An 18,053-nucleotide genomic window follows, 5' to 3' on the forward strand; every position below is an offset into this window, starting at 1 on the left:
GGTAGTCGGTAGTTCCATATGTACATAACTGTGTTCCACAAAGAAGGTTCGCATATGGGCAAGCGATGGTGAGATGTGAGCCACCGCTACCGGAGCCGAACGAGAAGGTGGAACGAGTTCGTCTATCAAGCTGCCCGTCAGACTTGTCTGGTGTCGTGTCCACATCTTTATCATTGTGTTTACATAAATAGCCACTGCTCGGTCGCGTACGTGGACTAGTCCAAGACCTCCACAACCACGAGGAAGGGTGAGGGTTTCGTATCCTACCTTAAAAAGCAGACCTGTGCTCACAAAATATCCTAGTGCCGCCAGGATTCGGCGGGCCAACACCACCGGCATAGGAAGAACTTGTGCCAGGTGGGGGATGCGAGAGGCTAGATATGTGTTGGCAAAGGTGACCCGTTGTATCATATCCAGTGCCCTTAACCTGTGACCTCGAAGACTCGCACGAATTGTTTGCAGAAGATGTCTGTAACTCAGTGCCACCGTGCGTCGAACGTCTGTAGTGAAGATCATTCCTAGGCATTTCATCTTGTTGATCGGCTGTAATGGTGCTACACTTCCTGTCGGGAGTCCTCTCCCGATGTTCATCGCTCCCGACTTTGCCATGTTCAGGCGACTTCCCGTAGCCATACAACACAAATGAATCCAATGCAAGGCCGCTCTTGCCTCGTCGCCTGACCATGCTAAAAACACTATGTCATCTGCGTATGTTCGGCATATAAACTTGTTGTGCCTTATCGTCATTCCTTGGAGTCGATTCCGGAGCCCGCAAAACAGCGGCTCGACAGCGATGGCATACAATATCGTTGACAGCGGGCACCCTTGTCTGACCGATCGTGAGATGGTGATGGGCCCCACCAAGCGTCCATTGATGAGCCCTTTGGATGCGGCTCCGTGGAGTAGTCTATGACGACGGTGACAAAACTTTCCGGAAACTTCATTTTCGTCATCGCATCCGTGAGATAAGCATGACTCAGCCTGTCAAATGCGCGATCGAAGTCTATCGATACCAATACACCCCGGAGACGACATGTTGAAGCCAGTGCGATAACATCGCGGTAGTCGCTGAGTGCCGTTTGTATATTGCTAGCTCCTCCTAGCTGGGTTTGGTCGAGTGAAATCACTTGGCGTATTACGCGTTTAAAGCGTGCTGCAAGTATCCTGGCGTAGATCTTGTAGTCGCAATTAAGAAGGGTCAGTGGCCGGTAGGCCTGTATCCCTGTGCCGCCAGATGGTTTGTGGATGGGGATGATCATTCCTTCCACGAAGGAGGGTGGAAGAGGCACGTTGGGAGACATCAATTCGCAGTACATGGCAGTCCATCGTGGAATCATGATATCTTTAAATGTACGATAGGACTCTAACGGAAACCCGTCGGGCCCCGGCGATTTGTGCGACGCTCCCTTATCAATCGCTTCCATTACGTCGTCAACCGTGATTTCACCTGTTAACTCCAGGTTGGCCGACTCGTCGAGACACGCGGAGAGCGTTCGTCGGACCTCATGAAAGGCTGCCTGATCGTGTTCCGCTTCTTCATAGAGATGACGGTAGTGTTCCACGAAAGCGTTGGCAATGTCTTTTTGCGTTGTCATGCGGCGACCATCTGGCAGTACGACCGTCTGTATTAAGGTTCTGCGGCTACGTTGTTTTTCTCTGATAACGTGATACATCGACGGGGATTCTCCACGGACTCGTTCAAAGGCCCTTGCACGGATTGCGACACCCTCCAGTCGGCGGCGCGTTATGGAAATAATTTGGGCCTGTGCTCGTTTTATACCGGAACGACGCTCCTGTGAAGGTGCTTGTACAGAAAGTTCGTGGAGCATCGTGAAATAAAATTCCGTCGTGTGTCGCCTCCACATCATCTGCTCTCTTCCGTATGCAATTAACGCTCGGGGCAATGCAGGCTTAACGCATTCCAGCCACCACTGCAACGTCGTCGGATATGTCGGGAGGCGTCATTCACACACATGCCAAGTGTCTTCGACTAAGCGTCTGCACTCAGGTTCCCTAAGGTGTGCTGTATTCAGTTTCCAAACACTGCGACTCCTCCACACTTGTTGACATCGCAGGGAGACCGTGCATATATATGCTATGTGATCTGAAAAGGCGACAGGCCACAATTTCGCATCGAGGATCACAGGTTCGACGTGTTACGTAAATGTGATCGAGACGACTTGCAGAGTGACTCGTGACGTAGGTGTATCCACGTCTGTCGCCATGTATCTTCTCCCATGTATCAATGAGATTCATGTCCTGTATGAGTTGCCGCAGCTCCGGGCATGAAGTATAATGTGGGTGTTGATCTTTTGGTGCGTGCACGCAGTTGAAGTCGCCTCCAAATAAGACATGTTCATACCGACCTAAGAATAGCGTTGCAATCTCCTCTGCGTAAAATCGGGATCGGTAGCGCCGTCTGTCGGACCCCGACGGTGCGTAAATGTTAACGACCCGTACTCCCAGCACTGTGAGCGCCAGTCCTCGCGCTGACGGCAGGTACACCACGTCCTCGGCTACTATGCCGCTACGTAGAAGTATCGCTGTTCCGCTGCCGCCGTCGGTACTAGGTGTAATGTACGTATCGTACTCATAGAGGTCGGGGAAGCTCTCAACCCATACTTCCTGCAGCAGAACGATGTCGACGTCTGACGCATGCAACATGTCTCGTAATAATTGCAATTTGACAGGCGTTCTGATCGTATTAATGTTAATAGAGGCTGTTCGATATGCCTGCCGCTGTTCCTGAGTGCGTAAAGTGCACATGAACGCTTATGTTAATTTGTGTGCTGCTCCCCGGTGACATACTGTCTGTGCGTCAGTCTGCATCTTCTGCGCGGTTAACATCCGGTGGACGCAGCACTCGCCATTGCGGGTGCGTCGTCGGTGTGGGGGTCAGTATCGGATTCGTCGGCCCAGTTCCTGTGCTGGAGGTCCAGCTCCCGTCGTGTCTCTCCGGCCGGGCTGACCGAAGGCGGTGGCGTTGCTGCGGTGGGTGGAGGGACTCCATCCGTCGGCTTTCCGTCCGGTGTGTCTGTATTCAACCCCTGTATAGCATGATTCGCGTCGTACTACTGTGTTGGAGGTAGAACCTCCCGTTGCGCATCCGGATGCATTGTATCGACGTTACACCCAAGTCCATCTGACGTGGACTGCAGTAAGCAGGTGTCCGACGGCGCCAGCCGTCGCTTCTTGTGGCGCTTCGGCGATCGTTGTTTGCGCGTGTGCGCCTCCGTATCCGAGTGCGGAAGTGACTCCCGGTGCTCAGGGACGAAAGCAGCTGTCGGCACAACAGCAGGATCAATTTCCATTTTTCCTACCGATCCTTTCCGCTCGGTTAAGTGCGTCGTCGGCGCCGGAGCGGCAGAGGTGTGCGTCGTTTCGTCACTGGAGGCGGTCTCTGCCGCAGTCGGTTGCCGTAAACTGTCAGGATTCTGTAGCTGGTCATTCTTCGGGATGGGATCCGTTCGAAACGCGTCCGCATACGTTAGTGGCAGCGGCGTCAACGTGGACGGAGGTACGGGTTCGCCGTTTGGAACTTGCACTATCCTCCGCTGCATACATTCGGAACGGACGTGGCCCTCTTTCCCGCAGCCTGAGCATGTTTTGGGTTGTCCATCGTAGATGACTATAGCTCTGCATCCGCCGATAAACAAGTACGAGGGTACATGTTGTGTCAGTTCTATTCTGATTTGACGCACTCCATTGAGAACGGGGTAAGTCGTGAAGTTGGACCATTTTTCCTCAACGTGGCTAAGCACTCTTCCATATGGGTGTAAGGCGTCAACGACCAAGTCAGACGGAACCTCGAAGGGAAGTTCGAAAATACGTATGTTTCTTAAGACCAGTCCTGCATGATCAATAGTTACTTCTCCAACATGTCCATCAGAGTGACGAAATTTGAGTCCATGTTTAGTATCTCGGATGATTCTGTCACATACTGCATCGTTAATCAGCTTGACGTAAACAACACTGCTCACTGTGGAGAGGTGGATTCCGATAAGTTCGTTGTAGTCAAGTTTAACTTCGTCTCGTAGGAACCTTCCTATTTCGTAGGCTTTCGGCCTCGCATATTCATTCGAAAAACTAATCTTGAGAGTCGACTTTCGGTATGCATGTGCCATTCTATATCGAGTCGTCTAAACGCACGAGTACGCCGAAGAGGTAAACAACTTCGCGAGCGCGTACTTCTCCGGCAGAGACGTAAACAGACGTCCGTGCGTAGCACCGCCGAAGGCAGACTGCCACTCAGCTATCGGGGCGGACATTTTTACAATGTTTCCTGTGAAAGATAGCGAAGCTTTCAGTTTGCACATTAAATCTCAGTATTATTACACCTCCATCAAAATCAATCGAAGATTTGAAGGGGTGGTTTGAGTTTCAAGTAAGGAGGCATATAAAATATAAGGGTAATTAAAAAGAAATGATCTTCAGCACAATTAGGTTCTGAGTGGATCACACGTCCAAAGTACCAGAAATGTACAGTATATTTACTACTAAACGTTACTTGCTATTCAAACACGTATGAAGTTACAGAGCGCAGTGTGAAGCTATTTTGTTTGCTTGAAATAAATGACGCCAAGCAGTTACAACAGCGTACAGTTTTAATTCGTGCATTGGATGGATGAAGATTATTCAAGCTGTGAGTTCGTAGTTATTGCTGTGCCACAAATAAATACGAATATATGCATGCAGTAAAAATGATGATTGTTGTTTCACTTAAAGTGCAAATAAATTAAATTGTCTTGAACGTCACATTTTATCTTGAAATTACTGAATAGTATGTTGTTTACCTAAAAGTATCAGAAAGTGTGTTAATATTAATTTAGCAGTTTTTCTCATAATTAAAACTAAAGTTAGATGCGTTTGCTTTTGAAGTCATACAGTGTTTAACGGTATGTCTCGTCTATCGATATTATATCATCTGATGAAATATTGCTCCATTAAGTAAAATAATGTCAATGTTAGATCAACATTCATTAAGCCTTGGCATACAAGAATTAATTGAAAATTCAGGCAGTTTGTTGTAATTCTGTAAAGCAAGTTAATCTGGTAGGTCACATCAATAAAGTACATGTTTGCAGATTAGCTGTTCTCTTTGTGTTCATTCAACTGTTCATAAATACTTTAGTGAGAACACTAGCCGACAAAATGAGTAAGTTCTTCACACTCACCGGCTATGTTTGACATGATTCCAGACTATTTGTCCAGTGAGAGAGCGACGTTCTTGGAACTTAGCGATGGGGGCGTTTCAGGGGTGAGTGACTTATTTTCTGTGTACTCAGCACGTGAAGGGAGGCTACCCACATCAGAATGGATTACCATCACGATAGCAGCCTCACCTCTGACTGAGTGCAGGTCTGCCCATTCCATTCTGTCGTTCTCTTTCCGGCTAGCGTCTTCATTCGCTGACATCCCTAGCAGTCTCCACTATTGATACATAGTTACAAATTCTGATCGCAGATCATTATTAGCCACCTTTTTCTTTACAAGACTGGTTAGTAAGGCATTTCGTCAAAATCAAGAAAAGTCATCGCTTCTGAAAAGTGTCTCGGTAAGAATGTACAATTTTAAAAAAAAATGAAACAACATTTCTTATTTGAAAGGTTGAAATAGATTTATTTTTAGCTCTTCATTATACACGGAGATGGCGGAAGTCATGGGATACTTTCTAATATCCTGTCGGACCTAGTGCAACAACCCGAAATGGCATGGACTCAACAAATCGTTGGAGGTCCCATCCCAAAATATTCAGCAATGCTGCCTCTGTAGCCGTCCATAATTGCGAAAGTGTTGCCGGTGTACGAACTGATCTCTCGATTATGCCCCATTAATGTTCGATCGGAATCCTGTCGGGTGATATGGATGGCCAAATCATTCGCTCGAACTGTTCACAATGTTCTTGGAACCGATCTCGGACAACTGCAGTCTGGCGAATGGCGCACTGTCATCAAAAAATGCCATAGTTTTTTGGAAACATGATGTCGACGAATGGCTGCAAGTAGTCTCCAAGTAGCAGAGCATAACCATTTCCAGCTAATGATCGGTTCCGTTGGACCAGAGGACCAAGTCCATTCCACATAAACACAGCATACACTATTATGGAGCCACCACTAGTTTGCACAGTGCCTTGTTGAGAACTTGGGTCCATGACTTCGAAGGGTCTGCTCCATACTCGTACCCTACCATCAGCTTTTACCAACTGATATCGGGACTCACCCGACCAGACTACGGTTTCCCAGTCTTCTAGGATCCAACAGATATAGTCATGACACCAGGAGAGCCGCAGCAAGCGATGTCGCGCTCTTGGCAAAGGAACTTACGTCGGTCGTCTGCTGCCATAAGTAAGCACTCCGTCTTCAGGCCACAAGTGGCCCATCGGGACCATCCGACCGCCGTGAGGATACGGATAGGAGGGGCGTGTGGTCAGCACACCGCTCTCCCAGTCGTTATGCGTCTGCTGCCATAGCCCATTAATACTATATTTCACTGCACTGTCCCAACGGATACGTTCGTCGTACGTCCCACATTGATTCCGGCTATTACTTCACTCAGTGTTGCGAGATAATTCCTGACATTTCGAACTCTAGGCATACTCTTCATACGGTGGATCTCGGAATATTAAATTCCCTAACGGTATCTGAAGTGTTGGCAGACGATCCAACACCGTGTTGCTAGAGGAGCCGAAATGCACGCTTTTAGCTCACGCAGACTGGCGTGAGGTCTGGAACAGTTACTGGAATTAATAGTAGCAAATAAACTACGTAGTTGATGTAATACTTATCTTTAATCCATAATTGGTGTACATCGCTCTTGACGGTACATTAGTAACTATCTCAATATAACTGGTAATGGCGCCTTGCTAGGTCGTAGCAAATGACGTAGCTGAAGGCTAAGCTAACTATCGTCTCGGCAAATGAGAGCGTATGTGTCAGTGAACCATTGCTATTAACGTCGGCTGTACAACTGGGGCGAGTGCTAGTAAGTCTCTCTAGACCTGCCGTGTGGTGGCGCTCGGTCTGCAATCACTGACAGTGGCGACACGCGGGTCCGACGTATACTAACGGACCGCGGCCGATTTAAAGGTTACCACCTAGCAAGTGTGGTGTCTGGCGGTGACACCACAGTATCCGAAATGGAATGTCCCATGCGTCTAGCTCCAGTTGTCATTCAACGTTCAAAGTCTGTTAATTCAGGCGGTGTGGCCATAATAACGTCGGAAAACTTTTCACGTGAATTACCTGAGTACAACTGACACCTTGTGTACGCAATACTACTGTCATCTATATATCTGCATATCGCTATTGCATGACTTTTATCACCTCAGTGCATAATGCCGTTACGTTTGGGACTCAGTATCGGAGAAATTCCCACCAAAACATTACTCTGTTTACAATATTGTCATGACTTTTCGGTCAATTCTGTAACTATTACCGCGTTCTCTCGTTCAATCTAGCCCTTTAATTCGTGAATCCCACTTGGTTTCTTCGCATAAACACATGACTTGGTGGAGCCCCACACAAAGTAATCGCAAAGCACCATGTGCAAGGTCCTGGCCGGTTCTCGTCCCCATGGCATGGGTTCAAATGGTTCACATGGCTCTGAGCACTATGAGACTTGATTTCTGAGGTCATCAGTCCCCTAGAACTTAGAACTACTTAAACTTAACTAACCTAAGGACATCACACACATCCATGCCCGAGGCAGGAGTCAAAACTGCGACCGTAGCGGTCGCGCGGTTCCAGACTGTAGCGCCTAGAACCGCTCGGCCACAAGGGCCGGCTATGGCATGGGAATGTCTCCTCCATTAACGCGGATTCCGCACAGAACAGCTTCAAGAAGGGTTGTAGTTTAGTCGAAGGTCCGATGAACTCTCTGCATCGCTACTAACTGGTCTTAATTGCAAACCAGAGCGTGCATCGGAACTTCCATTAAGCTACAGTCCCCTTGATCTCCTCTGCAGAGAGAGGGACGAAACTCTGGGCACCTAACGGACATTCATCCGACCACGGAGTAAGAGCCCGGACTATTTAATTAAGGGTCATATAACTGCGTTTTATACGTCGTAAGTCCCAATTAATATACCCGTCCAAATTCCCCCGCAAACTATGGGTTATGAGCGCGAATAATTTGTTGGCGTGCCGTACAAGAACTCTCGTCGCCTCAAATCAGATAGTTATGCTTGTTCCATCGACATTTAGTTTTACAGCACACAATCGTCGAATTCACGCCTTTGCTGTTGTCACCTGGCGTTACTTTCATCAACTCACTCTTGTGTGGGTGTAGATAAGGATTCTTTGTAAAATTCCGCTTAATGATTCTCCTCGATGGGTTTTGCTTTTTTAATAGATGGTCAATCGTAGCTATACTCTCAGTTACTGAGACAAAATTATCAGTAGACCTGCTGGTACGACGTCTCTTTCGCATCTTAGCATTTGTGTTACTTACACTAATACTTTGGCCATTATGTTGAAATATTGTTTGTAAATAATATAAATAATAATATGCTTCTGCGTGTGAGCATGAGAATACAGATCAGATAATCAATAATATTTGAAAGTATCTTATTTCCTCAAACGTTGTCAGGCGTGCGAACAACGGCATTTGTGGCTGAGGTCGTGCGTTTGTTAAGTATTTTTGCATTACCGTGTGAAATATCGGACTTCTTGCAGTACAACTGCCGTGAAGATTGGTTCTTTTACGCTACGACTTTATATTTTCCATCAGGTTGCTCACAAACCTCTGCCATGTCGCACATCATTGTTACAACTATTAAAATGAAAAAAAGACAAAGAGATTAATAAAATATGTATTCAAAATATCACTTAAATTATGAGTAGACACTTACATATAAATAATAATTATTGCTTAGCGTATATAATTATAAATGAGTACGGCGATGCGCCTCCTTAAATCTACCTATGTTCAGTAAGTAACAAAATGTCTGGAGTTACGGAGCAATAACATATTGCGTCTGTACAGAAACAGATTATCTCATCACTTTCAGTAGCGCGAGAGGATTCAGAGCTGAAGCACAATATTAAAACATTTGCTGTTTTTTTCACAGCAACTACATATTGTTTATCGATAGCGCTTCATATCATGTCTTTGACAGCGCGAAAAAATTATATTACCGCTTTCGCATACAGATGAGTCCCTCAATCGCCAATTAAATTGCGAGGCTGAGGTACTCAACCTGCAGGCGAGCAATTTATTAAACGAAATTTTTTGTCAATCGTCATACATATGAGATAAATATGGTAAAATTTACTAAATGAGGTTGGTAACATGTGAAACATGACATGGGAAACGTGGAACCAGCCCTGAGATAATAGTCAAAGGCCACCTGAAGGTTGCGCCCAATCGCCGTCGTCAGAGGGAGAACTTGCGAGATATGGACCAATTTCGATGCCACATAACGATTTAGAAACTCAACGCGTTAAACTGTGTCCTGGTGGCGCAGAAGGCTCTGGCGGACGTCGTTGCGGATGAGGTGTAACAGGCGGCGGAAATTAGTTGCCGCTTTGTGTCAGACCGTGGTGGTGAAGGTAATGCCCAGGTACCGGAACGTGCGCACAAGTGGCAGGGGTACCACTTCACTCTCCTGGAGGCCTCATCCAGTGCGCATAGCAGAAGATTTGGTTACATTCATGGCACTGCCAGTGGCAGCCCCACAGCGTGTGATCAATTCGAGGACTACTCGAATCTCAGAGCCGGAGCAAATGAGGAGAAGGAGCACATCATCAGCATATGCCCGACAGCGAAAAGTATGTTGGCGAAGGGTGAGGCCAGAGGGCTTCGTGGTCAAGCCCCCAATGAGAAGCTATAGGGCAATGGCACGCAGAAGGGTAGAGAGGAGGCACCCCTTGCCGTATGGAACGGCAGATGGATACCGCCCCTGCTAACTTACATCGATCGAGGCACGTGAACTGGCACTGTTATAAAGACGCTGGAGGACGTCGAAGATAGGAGGGGTGATGTCCATCCGGGCCGCCACCGAAAACAGGAAAACGATGACTCACTTTATCGAAGGCGCTATCGAAGTCTATAGCGACGACGCTGCACGAAGTCTGCAGGCCGCCGCCATCGCAATTAAGTCGCGGCATGCCCCTGTGGAAGTCTACATGTTAACCTGTCTCACCCCCCCCCCCCCCCCCCAAAGCGTCATTTGCTTTGGGGAGAGGATAAGAGGGAGTAAGACGCATTGCTACCAAACGAGCGAGAATCTTGTAATTGGCATAGAGTAGGGTGAGCGGTCTGTAACTACGGCGAACCACCGGCTGGTATGTAGACCAGAATGATGATGCCCTCAGCAAATACGGATGAAATTGCTAGGGGAGTTGTCATCAGTTCTTGATACACAGTCGTCCACCGCGGTGCCATGAGGTCCTGGAAGGCACAGTAAAACTCAAATGGTAAGCCGTCAATGCCGGGCGACCTGTGGACTGTACCCTTGTCGATTGCGTTGGTGACCGCGTCTCGTGTGACCGCCATTGTCAAAGTGTCCGCCTCCATGTCATGTTGGGGAGGGTGTGCGTGACGTAATACAAAATTGAGTCGCCTGCTTCAGTATCAACATCTTCTTCCGTCTAAGTACGACGGTAGTGTTCGACGATTGCGTGGACGAAGTCATTCTGATTGGTCACCTGCGGGCCATGAGGCGTGGTTAGTGTGTTGATGATCGCCAGCGACGCTGCCGTTCGTCGGACACTATATGATGCATGGACGGAATTTCCGAAGCCGCATGATCGTGGCGCCGCGTCTGTATCATCACCCCTTGCAAATTCCGGCGTACCAGTGCAATTATCCTCGCCTTAGTTCTTTGCCGTTCCAACTGTTTGTCTGCGGTTTGCGGCTTAGTGTCCGGATCTCGGAGAGTCGCATAATAGAAGTCAACAGTGTTGCGATGTCAGTCGGCCAAGTCCTTCCTGTATCTCATCAGTGACCTTCTGATCGCTGGTTTGCCGCAGTCCACCCACCATTTCAGTGTCGAGCTGTAGCAGGGACCGCGTCGTTTGCTGGCTGTCCATGTCTCTTGTGACTTGTTAGCGACAAGTCAGATCATGCAGATGAGAAGTAGTTAGTTTCCATGGCGCAAGGCTGCAGCAAACAGATTGCGGTGGAAGGAGGACTGTACAGATGTAAGCGCAATGGTACAAAAGGCCAGTGGTCAGCGGCCAGTTCGGCGCCCTGTATTACAGATCTAAGAGTCTGTGAGGCATACATTATGTCTAACCGTCTTGCGCAATGGCTGTTAAGAAAAGTGTGGCCAGAAGGGTCGCAATATAGAACTTGCCAGGTATCGTGAAGCTTGAGGTCCCGCACCACTACAAGTAGTTCCTGGCATGTAGTATAGTGTGGAGCTAGACCTTTATGGTGGAGAACGGAGTTAAAATCATCTCCTAGTAGGCAGTAGTCGTATCGTTTCCTCTGAATAAAACTGGACCCGTTCAAGTCGTTGGACGGTGCCTCAAGAAGCGTAGCCATTAATGATGCATGTCCCAATGGCATTGAGAGCCATGCCCCGAGCTGATGGAAGGAAGGCGACGTCGGTGACAGGAATCCCGTGACGGATGTAGATGGCCACTCCATGGCCCACAGGATCATTAGTGGAGACGTGGGCGGTATAGCCATTGATATCCAGGAGACTGACCAAGTAAACTTTCTGTAGAAGGGCGAAATCAAAATCAGAAGCCCAGGACGTCTCCTACATAAGATGGATTTTCACCCTGGAACGAATGTTAGTGTTGATGGCTGTATATGGTAGGCCTGATGGCCGTCTGCTGGAGGCTGGTCGACTCTGGCGTCAGTGCAAGGGCGTAGGCGTCGCAGTGGAACGTTATCCCGCTTGCCCGCAGGGGATTATAGAGAGAGTGTGATTAGTGGATCGGCCCCGACGGCGCAGGATCCCTTACCCTGTTCTGCTACTTGATCTCCTCCCCGTGCCACGCCTTGGAGGCGAGCACCGGTGTATCGTCCATTTTGTCTGCAGAATACAATGGAATGGTTCGTGGTGTAGTGTAGGCTGTGCTATGTCCATTAAATAGTTTCTGCGTCCGTATGGGGTCTCGGGGAGACAGGTGTGGGCACACTGGTGGATGTCTCCGCGCTGATAAAATCTTCGTCGACAGTAGGTGCAGGTCGACGGCTGCGTCTTGCACGACTTGCAACATCGCCTCTTGGCCGGAAACGGTTCGGCGCCTTCTGTTGCGACGTTTCGGAGAACATTGTTTCCTTATGCGATCTTCCGTGTCCGACGACTCAAGGGAGTCACGTCGCTCTGGAAAGGAGACCGCTGTAGGGATGGTAAGCGAGTCGATCTCCATCGTGTTGCCAAGGGTTGGGTCAGCGGCCGGTGGGGTTAGCACCGTCGGAGTGACGTCGATGGCCGGCAGAGGCGGCGGGCCGAGACGCTCTCCGTCGAGGTTTGGTCGGACTCATTGGTGACATCGTTTTTGGCGCGTAGGCGGCGTTACGAAGTGATAGGAGAAGCAAGAGCAGCGGGGTAGGTCACCGTCAGCACCGTAGGTTGCTGCGTGGGTGGTCTTTCGGCAGCTGGAAGTTGCGTAATACGCCGTCGTAGGCATTCGGATCTAACGTGGCTTCCTTTGCCGCACCCGGAACAGGTGCGAAACTATCCGTCATACACTACGTCACCAAAAGCATGCGGACATTCCCAAAAACATACATTTTTCATGTTAAGTGCGTTGTATTACCACCTACCGCCAGGTATTCCATATCAGTGACCTCAATAGTCACTAGACATAGTAAGAGAGCAGAATGGAGCGCTTAGCAGAACTCACGGACCTCGAATGTAGCCAGGTGATTGGGTGTCATTTGTGCCATACGTCTGTACGCGGAATTTCCACACTCCTGAAGATCCCTAGGTCCACTGTTTCCGATGTGATAGTGAAGTGGAAACGTGAAGGGACACATACAGCACAATAGCGTACAAGTCGACCTTGCCTGTTGACTGACAGTGACCGCTGACAGTTGAAGACGGTCTTAATGTGTAATAGGCAGGTATCTATCCAGACCATCACCCAGGAATTCCAAACTGCATCAGGATCCACTGTAAGTACTGTGACAGTTAGGCAGGAGGTGAGAAAACTTGGATTTCATGGTCGAGCGGCTGCTCGTGAGCCACACATCACGCCGAAAAATGCCAAAAGACACCTCGCTTGGTGCAAGGAGTGTAAACATTGGACGATTGAACAGTGGGAAAACGTTGTGTGGAGTAACGAATCACTGTACACAATGTGGCGAACCGATGGCAGGGTGTGGGTATGGCGAATGCCCGGTGAACATCTGCCAGCGTGAGTAGCGCGAACAGTGAAATTCGGAGGCGGTGGTTTTATGGTGTGGTCGTGTTTTTCATTGATGCTTTTCATTGATGTTTTGAGCACCTTCTTGCTTCCCACTGTTGAAGAGCAATTCGGAGATGGCGACTGCATCTTTCAACAATATTGAGCACCTGTTCACGATGCACGGCCTGTGGCGGATTGGTTACACGACAATAACATCCCTGTAATCGACTGGCCTGCATAGAGTCCTGACCTGTATCCTATAGAACGTCTTTGGCATGCTGTGGAACGCCGACTTCGTGCCAGACCTCACCGACCGACATCGCTAACTTTCCTCAGTGCAGCACTCCGTGAATAAAGGGCTGCCATTCCCAAGAAACATTCCAGCACCTGATTGAGCGAATGACTGCGAGAGTGGAAGCTGTCATCAAGACTAAGGGTGGGCCTACACCATATTGAATTGCAGCATTACCGATACAGGGCTCCACAAACTTGTAAGTCATTTTCAGTCAGGTGTCTGGGTATATAATTACGAGCTGCATTCAAATTCTAAGGCCTCCGATTTCTTTTCAAATTAACTACTCACCCGAAATCGATGAAACTGGCGTTACTTCTAGACGTAATCGCCCTACAGACGTACACATTTTTCACAACGCTGACGCCATGATTCCATGGCAGCGGCGAAGGCTTCTTTAGGAGTCTGTTTTGACCACTGGAAAATCGCTGAGGCAATAGCAGCACGGCTGGTGAATGTGCGGCCACGGAGAGTGTCTTTCATTGTTGGAAAAAGCCAAAAGTCACTAGGAGCCAGGTCAGGTGAGTAGGGAGCATGAGGAATCACTTCAAAGTTGTTATCACGAAGAAAATGTTGCGTAACGTTAGCTCGATGTGCGGGTGCGTTGTCTTGGTGAAACAGCACACGCCTAGTCCTTCCCGGACGTTTTTGTTGCAGTGCAGGAAGGACTTTGTTCTTCAAAACCTTTTTGTAGGATGCACCTGTTACCGTAGTGCGCTTTGGAACGCAATGGGTAAGTATTACGCCCTCGCTGTACCAGAACATGTACACCATAATTTTTTGAGCACTGGCGCTTTGTTTCTGGATTGAAAAATGGCTTCCACGTCTCATCCATTGTCACAACCGACGAAAAGAAAGTCCCATTCATGCTGTCGTTGCGCGTCAACATTGCTTGGCAACATGCCACACGGGCAGCCATGTGGTCGTCCGTCAGCATTCGTAGCACCCACCTAGATGACACTTCTCGCATTTTCAGGTCGTCATGCAGGATTGTGTGCACAGAACCCACAGAAATGCCAGCTCTGGAGGCGATCTGTTCAACAGTCATTCGGCGATCCCCCAAAACAATTCTCTCCACTTTCTCGATCATGTCGTCAGACCGGCTTGTGTGAGCCCGAGGTTGTTTCAGTTTGTTGTCACACGATGTTCTGCCTTCATTAAACTGTCACATCCACGAACGCACTTTCGACACATCCATAACTCCATCACCACATGCCTCCTTCAACTGTCGATGAATTTCAATTGGTTTCACACCACGCAAATTCAGAAAACGACTGATTGCACGCTGTTCAAGTAAGGAAAACGTCGCCATTTTAAGTATTTAAAACAGTTCTCATTCTCGCCGCTGGCGGTAAAATTCCATCTGCCGTACGGTGCTGCCATCTCTGGGACGTATTGACAATGAACGTGGCCTCATTTTAAAACAATGCGCATGTTTTTATCTCTTTCCAGTCCGGAGAAAAAAAATCGGAGGCTTTAGAACTTGAATGCACTTCGTATTGTACGGCATTCGCTGATCTGTAGTTAGGACAGGGCGTGCCTTCGGAGATCAATGGTGACCTGTCGGGTGCCGTTTAGGACAGGATATGTCCGAAACTGTGTCCACTTCTCCGCAGTACGGCCGTGGAATGTGCCGTATGGTCGGAGTGCCGCGAAGACTTCCTCTGCAAGAAATTCGAATGGCTATTTGAAAATGCGTATCGCACTCATACCTAAGCCCGTGTGGTCAACGATTACCGCCCCCACATTGCCATCAGCTTGTCAGAGCGGGGCACCTGTTTGGTCTCACGTAGGATGAGTTCGCAAGCCGGGTCGTTCATGACCGTGCTGCTCACGATCGACAAATGTATTGCGATAATATCTGTCACTGTGATCTTCAGTTCCTCTCGCAGAAAACGCTCCACCTTGAGTGTTCTGGGTCGGGCGTAATCGTTGCAGAAAGTAAATCGGAGTTTAGATTTACGGTAACGGTTCGCCATGTATCGCAAACGGTAAGCCGGCACTTAAGCAACGGCCGTCAGAATGTAAACAAGTCGATCTCGCACTCGCCACACGGAAAACACGGACGCATCCGCTCTGTTGCCCTGCCAAAGGCAGACTGTCTCAGCTACTACGGCTTACATGACGCAGATTTTCAAATACAAGCATATCTGTTACAAGGTTGCGGTACATGTGAAATATAATACTTTAAAAATGAAAATATTTACAAAGTGCATGGAATTAAACATTTCTATCTAAAAGATCGGAGATCATTGTTCACGTTGTGCAATTCTGTACATGTTTTTCTTTCCTATGAAAGTTTGGATCCATCAAAATATACACAGTTAAATGTGAAGACCCGTAGTCGTGTTCACAATTGTTACTGTTTTCAACGTAAGAGTTGATAGGTCAGTTTTGTGAAAAAAAAAAAGAAATGAATGTATTTGTGGCTGATTTCGTCGTGGATTTGCACTACTAGAGCGTATTTTCACACGTCTGTCAGCACACGTGACTTAATATCACTTGCACTTTGTGTCGATGATTGAATACTTTTGAGAGCAGGATTGGAATTTCCACATATTAGCTGACGTGGGACGTATAATGGATTCTCCATGGGAGCATTACTGATAACCATGTCCTTCTTCAGCTGGAATCTAAATAAAGGAATTGCATGGAATAGTGTTCTTTTTGTCCAGCTGCTTCCTCCTCTGTCGTAGGATTCTTCAAGTTATCTTGCTGTCGTTTTACAATAGTTTTGTGCAGAATAGTTCATAGATTTGATGCACGTGCAATGATACATGAATAGTGCAAAACGTCCAAAGACAGGCAGCACTTGCTATGTTTTCATTGCAAATATTAAGTCTCTTCTGCATTGGCAGAGAAAAATTGGCGCTTTTGCATAAACAGCAAATTATTCGTAAACATGGAATATACATATTGTCTCTTAGTTCAGCAATATTAGCTGGATTAGTCAAATTCTGATAGCTAGTTTTACTCTGATACATAGTTCATGTCACAGGCATGGTTTTGCATAGCAATGACAGGATAATAAAATAGTTACATACATAAATACATGAATACATAACATATATCATGTTGTAAAATTTACAAAAGTACAGAATATTACATAGGTATAAATGTTTTCATTACTGCAATAACAAGTATTTCCTTTCATGAGGATACAGTTCCCATTAACAAAATACTTACATATTCGTATCTTTGTCACATACTTTGTTCCATGTATTATTTTGCTTTCTGGAAATAAAAGGATTTGCAATACTGAAATGGATTAAATAAGGGACATGCACTGGCCTGAAAAATACAATTGGTGGTTAGACACAACATCAATTGCAACATCTACATTCAGTACCAAGTGCACGTTTACAAAATAAAAATATGAAACACCTCAATGAAAAACAGTAGCATATCACAAGCTTCAATGACTCTATCATGAAGAGTGTTGAGAAAATGTGTGCCTACTTTGACTGTGTTTTTTTTCTACTGTGTTTTGTGTCTAACCTAATTTGTGAATATTTGTAAGGTTTTACAGCTCAGTGTCAGCCTCTCTCTAAGTCAAAATCTGTTTTTTTTTCCTCTTCTCTCAATCTCACAATCCTTGTGTTATGCTAAGTATGGTGCATGATGTACTGTGCATGTGTCTACTTCTTTCTTCTATTTCTGCCGCAGATGTTCTCAATTGCTGCTGAAATGTTAAAAAATCTTAAGACTAAGGTTGTCAGTATGTTTCTCTTCTTCTTTTGGTTCTGTTTTGTGATGGCTGCTTTACCGCCTTGTATAAAACACTTTAAGATCTTTATGAGGTATAAGCCTAAATTCCTGTTGGTTCCTGGGTTGTGTAACAAAAAAGCTCCTGGATGAGGTATATCACTTGTTGTGTATGAACCTTCAAACATAGGACGCCACTTGATATTTCTTCTCAAAAGTGCTGATGAATTCAATTTTGTTCTATGTAAGACTTGTATACCAACGGCAAAACTTTGTCTTCTCTTGATGGTGGGTGAATAATACATGTTTCTGTTTCCTGCTTGTTTTGTGATGGCTGTGGATACTGCTCTAATTTTCTCATCAGAAAATGGCTCTAAGCACCACGGGACTTAACATCTGAGGTTATCTGTCCCCTAGACTTAGAACTTCTTGAACCTAACTAATCTAAGGACATCACACACATCTATGCCTGAGGCAGGATTCGAACCTGCGACCGTATCAGCAGCATGGTTCCGGAGTGAAGCGCCTAGAACCGTTCGGCTACAGCGGCCGGCAATTTTCTCATCATAACTAGTTTCTGTACTATGTAAAACGACGGAATTTTAATTGTTTCGTAGTGGTAGGGCTTGGAAATTGATTGCATTAAGTTTTGTAGGATCTGGCCTAATGCCTTGTGTATTGATTTTGTGTCCTAGGTATTTAATCTCTGAACAGGCAAATTTTAACATACTAACATTTAGAGTTACTCC

This window comes from Schistocerca americana, chromosome 1 (genome assembly GCF_021461395.2).
Source record: "Schistocerca americana isolate TAMUIC-IGC-003095 chromosome 1, iqSchAmer2.1, whole genome shotgun sequence".
In the NCBI taxonomy this organism is placed as follows: Eukaryota; Metazoa; Arthropoda; class Insecta; order Orthoptera; family Acrididae; genus Schistocerca; species Schistocerca americana.